This window comes from Megachile rotundata, chromosome 7 (assembly GCF_050947335.1).
Source record: "Megachile rotundata isolate GNS110a chromosome 7, iyMegRotu1, whole genome shotgun sequence".
Classification (NCBI taxonomy): domain Eukaryota; kingdom Metazoa; phylum Arthropoda; class Insecta; order Hymenoptera; family Megachilidae; genus Megachile; species Megachile rotundata.
The window spans coordinates 11,127,040-11,135,537 of NC_134989.1; the positions used below are offsets into that span (position 1 = coordinate 11,127,040).

The 8,498-nt window shown below is 37.6% G+C and overlaps 1 long non-coding RNA gene across 1 annotated transcript; it reads left to right on the plus strand.

Moving 5' to 3' along the window:
* The first annotated feature begins 977 nt into the window (after positions 1-977).
* Positions 978-8,075, plus strand: LOC143264761 (uncharacterized). Its single transcript, XR_013038690.1, has 2 exons — positions 978-1,609; positions 3,328-8,075. It is a non-coding gene; the product is annotated as an uncharacterized LOC143264761 (long non-coding RNA).
* The last annotated feature ends 423 nt before the right edge of the window (positions 8,076-8,498 follow it).

The window sequence follows — 8,498 nt, forward strand, 5'->3', positions numbered from 1 at the left end:
AGAACTCGATGAAATCAATCTTCAGTGTCGTTACACCGACTACTTGGATCGAATTTCACGGTGTAGTCCAGCAAGTTCCACGATTTAGAATTCATCGGATCGTCCACAATTACGAGAACCACGAGTGCCATCAATCGAATCGTCACGATTGTGTTCCGAATGAAAAAATCGACACAATCCAGTTCCATGACTTCAGGAAGACTGACACGATGGTTTCTCCAACTTTCACTATTGTTACGATCGGGTTCTACGACTTCGATGCTGTCATCGAAGTTTATAATTGTATCGATCGAACGGCAATAAACTTCCGACCGCTTTCGGAAGTTTTTTGTTAATTTTTGAAGTACTTGAATTCAAGGGTTCGAGTTGAGTGACACGACTGAAGGAATTGACCCGAATTTCGTGACTTCAGGGCCTGGTCTCCTAACAAGGAGAAAGGTTGACGCAGGTTGAGGATCATTAAGACGCAACCTTCCGAGTCTGATCATTTACGATTGTTTATCGAATTGGTTGCAATTTCCAAGGATGGCTGCGCTTTTCGCTCGTTGACGGCCGACGGAAACCTGGATAAAAACCAAGGGTACGAAGCGAGAAACGTGAAATCGTTGAGTCGTTTTCGTTCCAAGAGGAACTTCGAAACTCTCGAAGCAACGCATCAGCGAATTGAGAAGTCAATGAACGCAATGAATTAAATTGATCGGCTGCGTAATGGAGATAAATTGAAGGAACACCGTCGAATTAGACGACGCGCGTCTCGTTTGCAGGACATTAGACACCGTATCGCATCAAATTCGAGTGCTGCATCTTCCTCGATTTTTTAGAAAACTTTACTATAAATTAACAATTGTTAAGAACTTGAAAACTTGAGTATTCGAGAATGTATTCATAAATCCAGACTTAAAAAATTTTCCCAATCCGAAAGTAATTTGGAAATTTATCTATTTAAAACTTTAAAAATTCAAATAACATATTTAAAGATATAAAATCTTGAAAATTTAACAAACTTGCCAATTAAAAAATTTCGAGATATAGCAGAAACCTGATCAGATAGTAACCATCGAAACTTATGCAGACTTCTACAGAGTCCGCGTCTCACAAAATTTCTTTCGTACGCAACAAAGTAACCCGAGATCACAATAAAAAAAGGAGGAAAAAATATGAATATAGTGTATAAAAAAAAAATTGTTTAATATTCATTATGGAATATTTCAGCGTTCATAACGGAGAAACACATGAATGTTTTCTCGGCACGAGATTATTGAAACGGATACACCCGATGAGAATGTATAAATGCTGGCAAGGACATTCGATATTACAAGTCCCATGCGTGTACATATTATTCAGATTTCTCGGTTCGATCGGTCGTTTACGGGACCATGGTGGCCCATGAATTCCGAGGCGTGTAAATACGATTATTTATAAAGGTCGCGCGTCAATTTGCGCGTGAAATTAGACCGTGTTCCGTTTCGACGATTCAAAAGAACCATAAGCACGGAAAAGTTGTCGCGAGAAGTTGTCTTGTCCTCGATAACCGTTCTCTGTTTTTGTTTATGATCGCCGAGAACGCGTTCAATGAACAGTCTTCCATTTTCTTCTGGCACTGTATCGGGTAAATATATATTTTAATAATAATATTGCGGAGATTATATCTTTATGAAGGAGGTAAGTTTAGGGTTAAATTGGAGTGAAACTGAATAGCAAGGTAAGTTAAAGTTAAATTGCGAGATTGGTTAGGTTGTAAGGCAAGTTGGGTTAGGAATTGTGAGAGAGGTTAGCTAAATTTTAAGGTTTAGTTGGGGATAGATTATATTTAGGTTATATTACAAGATAAAATAGGTTAAAGTTAAATTGTGAGGTACATTGGTTAGGTTGTAAGGCAAGTTGGGTTAGGAATTGTAAGAGAGGTTAGCTAAATTTTAAGGTTAGTTATTTTAAGGTTAAGTTGTGAGATAAATTATATTTAGGTTATATTACAAGATAAAATAGGTTAAACTTAAATTGCGAGATTGGTTAGATTGTAAGGCAAGTTGGGTTAGGAATTGTGAGAGAGGTTAGCTAAATTTTAAGGTTAGTTATTTTAAGGTTAAGATAAATTATATTTAGGTTATATTACAAGATAAAATAGGTTAAAGTTAAATTGTGAGGTACATTGGTTAGGTTGTAAGGCAAGTTGGGTTAGAAATTGTGAGAGAGGTTAGCTAAATTTTAAGGTTAGTTATTTTAAGGTTAAGTTGGGGATAGATTATATTTAGGTTATAAGATAAAATAAGTTAAGGTTAAATTTTGAGGTAAATTGTGTTATAAGGCAATTTAGGTTAGGTTAGGTTTAGGCTTATAAGTTAAATTATAAGGTAAGTTCGTTTGGTTAAACAGTAAGATACGTCACGTTAATATTAAACTGTAATATAGGTTATGTTTAATTTAAATTATAAGGTAAGTTAGGTTAAGTTAAATGGTAAAATTGATCACGTTAATATTAAACTGTAATATAGGTTATGTTTAATTTAAATTATAAGGTAAGTTAGGTTACGTTAAATAGTAAAATTGATCACGTTAATATAAAAGTATAATATAAGTTATGTTTAAGTTTAATTATGCGGTAAGTTAGATTAGGTTAAATAATAAAATTGATCACGTTAAGATTAAACTGTAATATAGGTTATGCTTAATCTACATTATAAGATAAGTTAGGTTAGGTTAAATAGTAAAATTGATCAAATTAATATTAAACTGTAATATAGGTTATGTTTAATTTAAATTATAAAGTAAGTTAGGTTAGGTTAAATAGTAAAATTGATCTCGTTAATATTAAAGTATAATATAGGTTATGTTTAAGTTAAATTATGAGGCAAGTTAGATTAGGTTAAATAATAAAGTTGATCACGTTAATATTAAAGTATAACATAAGTTACGTTTAAATTAAATTATGAGGCAAGTTGGTTTAGGTTAAACAGTAAGATAAAACAGTTTAAGATTAAATAACAAATAAGTCAAGTGAGATCAAGATTGAATTATAAGATAGGTTACATTAAGGTTAAATAGTTAACAAGTCCTTTTTCACGAGCATAACGTGAAAAGATAATAAAATTCTATTCCACATACATACATCTCCTAAAAATTTGCAAGGATATTAAACTTTTATTACCCAGAACGCTAGAACATAGTACACGTAATAACACAGTGCTCCTAACAGAACCAAGATACATATCTAATTAACTAATTATATAATCTTCAAATTTAAAAACAATTCTAAATAATTCATTTACGATATCGTTATCTACACGTGCCTTCATTTATATGTTAATCGAGAATTCTTTTAAATGGCAGACTGCGTAACGCCAAAGCGTCCATAAAAGGAATGCCAGATAGAAGAGAACGATAAACGAAGTAAAAGAGCGAAGACAAGGTTAAAAATGAAGTAGGGAGAAGAAGACGAAGAAGAGGTAAAAATAGAAAAGCTATGAGGAAAAGAGGCTGGTTGGGTAGAAAAGGAATGGAGAGACCGGTTAATCCGTAAATGAGAAGGCTGATGGTGGTACGACGCAAGTAAAATGGAATCGAAGCCAGGGGTGTGGAAGACAAGGCGAATACGATGCCGATCCCATTGCAATTATTGTTGCACCAGAGTACACGCAATATTACTTTTGAGAATTGTCAATGTGTCAAATGTATCATTAGCATTGGGAAAGATCGAGCTCTTTGTCATAGGTCAGGCACAGGGATTACTCATTGAGGCTGAAGTCACCGAAATCGATATATTTCTTACTTTAGCGAGAAAGTATTTGTGGTTGGGGATTTGGCAATTTTGGGATTTTGGGAAATTTGAGGATTTTGGAAATTTTGGGGATTTGGAAATTTGGGGATTTGAAAATTTGGGGACTTGGAAATTTGAGGATTTCAGGGTTTGGAAATTTGGGAAGTTGAGAATTTGGGGAACTGGGGATTTGGGGATCTGGGGATCTGGGGATTTTGGGATCTGGGAATTCAGGGATTTGGGAAGTTGAGAATTTGGGGATTTAGGGATTTGGGGATTTTGGGATCTGGGAATTCAGGGATTTGGGAAGTTGAGAATTTGGGGAATTGGGAATTTGGGGATTTAGGGATTTGGGGATTTTGGGATCTGGGAATTCAGGGATTTGGGAAGTTGAGAATTTGGGGAATTGGGAATTTGGGGATTTAGGGATTTGGGGATTTGGGGATTTGGAGATTGTGGGATTTGGGGATTGTGGGATTTGGTCATTGTGGAATTTGGGAATTGTAGGATTTGGAGATTGTGGTATTTGGGGAATGTGAGATTTGAGAAACGTTGGATTTGAGGATTTGTGGATTTGGAGAGTGTGGGATTTGGAGAATGTGGGATTTGGAGAATGTGGGATTTGGGGAATGTGAGATTTGGGAAACGTGGGATTTGGGAAACGTGGGATTTGAGGACTTGGGGATTTGAAGAGTGTGGGATTTGGAGAATGTGGGATTTGGGAAACGTGGGATTTGAGGATTTGGGGATTTGAAGAGTGTGGGATTTGGAGAATGTGGGATTTGGGAAACGTGGGATTTGAGGATTTGGGGATTTGGAGAATGTGGAATTTGGGGAATATAGGATTTCAGGATTTAGGGATTTGGGGACGTGGGATTTGGGAATTTGAAAATTTAGTAATTTAAAAAATTACAAAGTACAGAGATTTGAAAGTCTGGAAACTTGTACCTCCAAGAATTTAGTAATTCTAAAAATCTAAACAGCCTTGCAATTTGAATCTATAAAAATTCGAAAATTTGAACACTTAAGTATTTAAAAACTTGAAAATTTAAAAATTCAAAAATTTACATCCTTGAGAATTTAAGAATCAGCTAATTTGAGAATTTAAAAACTTGAATACTAAACAATCTTAACACTCTACCCACTAGAAAACCACAAATCTTCAAACTTAGAAACCCAAAATCTCAGAAATCCAAATCAATAACCGCAAAAATTCAAGAATCAAAAGGTCAAACATCCAGGAAAACGTTCAGATTGAAACATGTACTTTACACGTAACCGGGGATTCACGAATATATTAGCAAGCAATAAAAATCGCCGTCGCATAAAAAAAAATTTACGAACGATAAACGTTATCTTAATTGATATTCGGACGTTTAATTCTATCTCCCAAGTTGCTTTACAGTATACACATATTACCGTGTACACACAGGATTGATTCGGCGGTTCCAAAATCGGCGAACATGAAGATATGTCCAGTCACTTTTCATTAAGAAAGAGACCGATCAGTAAGAGAAAGTCAGTGATACGTAAGATCGTTATTAAGTCATCAAGTACACTTTCGTTAACTGGTGCCCAGTAGCAATTTCAGTTTGTTTTTTCACGGTGAACGTATTTCGAACATCTCCGCTTTTTACAACTTTCTAGCAAGGAATGATTATAATACATTACGCAATGAGGAAATACTTGGTCGATGAAGTGTTTCGGAAATTGCTTGCGAACGTTTGGTCATTGTGCAAGAGGAAAAAGAAATGTAATTTGCTGGGAGAGGGATTTTATAGAGATACTTAGAGATATGGAGTTCTAGGGAAATGGGATTGTAGAAGGTTTAGGGGAGATTTTGAGGAGGTACAAGGTGAGTTTTAAGGAAATTCGAGGTGGAATTCTAGGGAGATCCCAAGGAGATTCAAGGTGAAATTATAGAGAGATCCTAAGGAGATTCAAGGTGAAATCTTAGGGAGGTCCTAAGGAGATTCAAGGTGAAATCTTAGGGAGGTCCTAAGAAGATTCAAAGTGAAATTATAGGGAGATCTCAAGGAGATTCAAGGTGAAGTCATAAGAAGATCCCAAGAAGATTCAAGGTGAAGTCATAAGAAGATCCCAAGAAGATTCAAGGTGAAGTCATAAGGAGATCCTAAGGAAATTCAAGGTGAAATTATAGGGAGGTCCTAAGAAGATTCAAGGTGAAATTATAGGGAGATCCCAAGGAGATTCAAGGTGAAATTATAGGGAGGTCCGAAGGAGATTCAAGGTGAAATCATAGAGAGGTCCCAAGAATATTTAAAATGAAATCATAGAGAGGTCCCAAGAATATTTAAGATGAAATTATAGGAAGACCCTAAGGAAATTCAAGATCAAATCTTGAGGCGGCCCTCAGAAGATTCGAGGTCAAATTTCAAGGAAATCCAAGAAAGATCTATGAAAGAACAGTAAACAGTGATGAAGATCCTAAGGAGAAGAATCCTAAAGATCCCAAAGATCCTAAAGATCCTAAAGATCCTAAAGATCCTAAAGATCCTAAAGGACCATCGTACCTCCCTAATTCATCATTTCACAGTAATGTATTAATTAGGAATATTTCCCAAAGGGGTTAGCGTCAATAAACACCGGAGAAGCGGTTGTTTACTCTACATCTTCAAGTAGACCATAACAGTACCGGAGCCACGCCTCCACGTAGACGCAAGGAATGCCGAGGATGCCATTGCACGGTCTACAGCTTCGAGTAGACGTTCAAAGAACTTCAAATGTACCATTATTTACGGTGCTGCAAGTGGACGTCAATGAAAGCCCAGGATACCATTGTGCTTACCATGCCTCGCAGACATCGAACGACCCACGATGTCATTGTTTACTTTGCACTTCCGAGTAGATGCCAAAGACGTCATTACTTAGTCTACATCTGTAAACAAAGATCGACGATTATTGCTCGTCTTCTTCCAGACACGAAGATCTATTACCTCTGTCTCTAAGTAGTGAAGCAATACCAGAAATGGCTTCGTTTGTTCAACGTTTCCGCAATTTGTTCAAACATCGATAACTCTGCGCCTTTAGTTAAATATCGAAATAGTGGCAAAGATGTCATCACATGTTTTACTTGTTGGAATACCCTGTTGCAGTCAATGGTTACGTGTTCTGCAGGTGTAAGAAGCGTTTATTGTATGGTGGATTTTCTTTTGGATCTTCTTGGAGCCTCACCTTTGTTGGATCTACTCTCTAAGATCTAGGGAGACTACTTATGAACTCTCACTTGTCTTTGTAGAACCTCTCTTCACTTTCTTTTGAAGTTCCAGGGATATGCAACCTAGGATTCTATTTTAGTGTTGAGTGTTTGGATCTCATTAGGATGGACAGGTGTTAGGATTTGGCTGGGATCTTCCTGGAATTTAGCTTCGATAAACTTGTGATATCTTTAGGCTATACCTTCAGTATCATTAAGGATCCTTTGAATGTTGTGATGATGTTAGGATCACACTGGAATCTGGGATCCACTTTGAACTACCTTTGGATTCATTTAGGATCTACCTTGGATCCACTGAGGACCTAATTTGGATCTTAAGGATAAGATCTACTTTGGATCCTAAGGATAGGCTCAACTTTGAACCCTAAAGATAAGATCAACTTTGGATCCTAAGGATAGATGTACTTTGGATCTCCTTACGATCTTCCTAGGATTTACCTTAAATTTCCATAGGATCTCTTGGATCTCCTTCAAGTCTACCTGTTAGAATCTCTCTTGAACCTTCTTATAACTAATCATTGACTTCCTCGTAACTCCCTAGAGTCCCTATTCCATTTCTCCTGCATACTCCTTGAACCTTCTCACACATCTCCACAAAATCTATCTGGATCTCCTCGTCTCTCCCTCGGCTCTCCCTGAAATATCCCCAAATTCTCCCTCGACAAATACCCTGCACTCTGCCCATACATCCGTGATGGAATCAATCTCAAGAGAAAAGTAACAAGTGCATGAAACTAGTTGTTACGGTTACGCATTGCGTAAACTGGACCGATCAACAATGAGCGTTAACTCGAACGCAAAGCGACTGGCCAGTTGAACAGCAACACGTAGAGTCCGGAGCCGGTGGCAGTGCGTGGCAGGTAGTTGCTCGACCAGGTACCGGATCCGAGGATATTTTTCTGCGCTCCAACACACGTCCCGCGGTGCACGGCGTGGCTCGCCAAGCTACGAAGGTGAAGGCAATGGAAGCGGTGGCCAGCGCGTGTTTACGAGCTTGGAAACTACGCACGCATCCGCGAGGAAAGCGCGGACGAGGCCGCCGCTCTTAGATCCGGGATTCCTGGAAATTACTGCCTCCGGCCTGTCCCTGCGGATTGCTCGTAACACGCCAGCTGACTTATGCCACACCGCCGACAACCACACACAACACCCAGGACTGGTTTCGCGACGCTTGGCCGTCTGAATTTCGGTGACCTTCGCTCCTTTCTGCTGTACCCTCGCCGGAACTCGAATGCCTTCGTCAATGATTCGACGACAGAAAATATCTTTTGGTACTTTCGAAAAAATATTCTTTCGTTTTAGTAGTGGAACTTTTCAAAATGGAGAACTAGCACTTCTATTAACCCTTTGTGCTCGAGACTCTCACTCACCATTTTATTTAATACAATAATTTGCAATAAGCATTTCTAACTGATTCTATAATATGACACGTGTGATGTATAAACACAGTGAAACAAACAATAGTGGAAATTATTAGTAGGGAAATAATAACCTCAAAAGAATTCA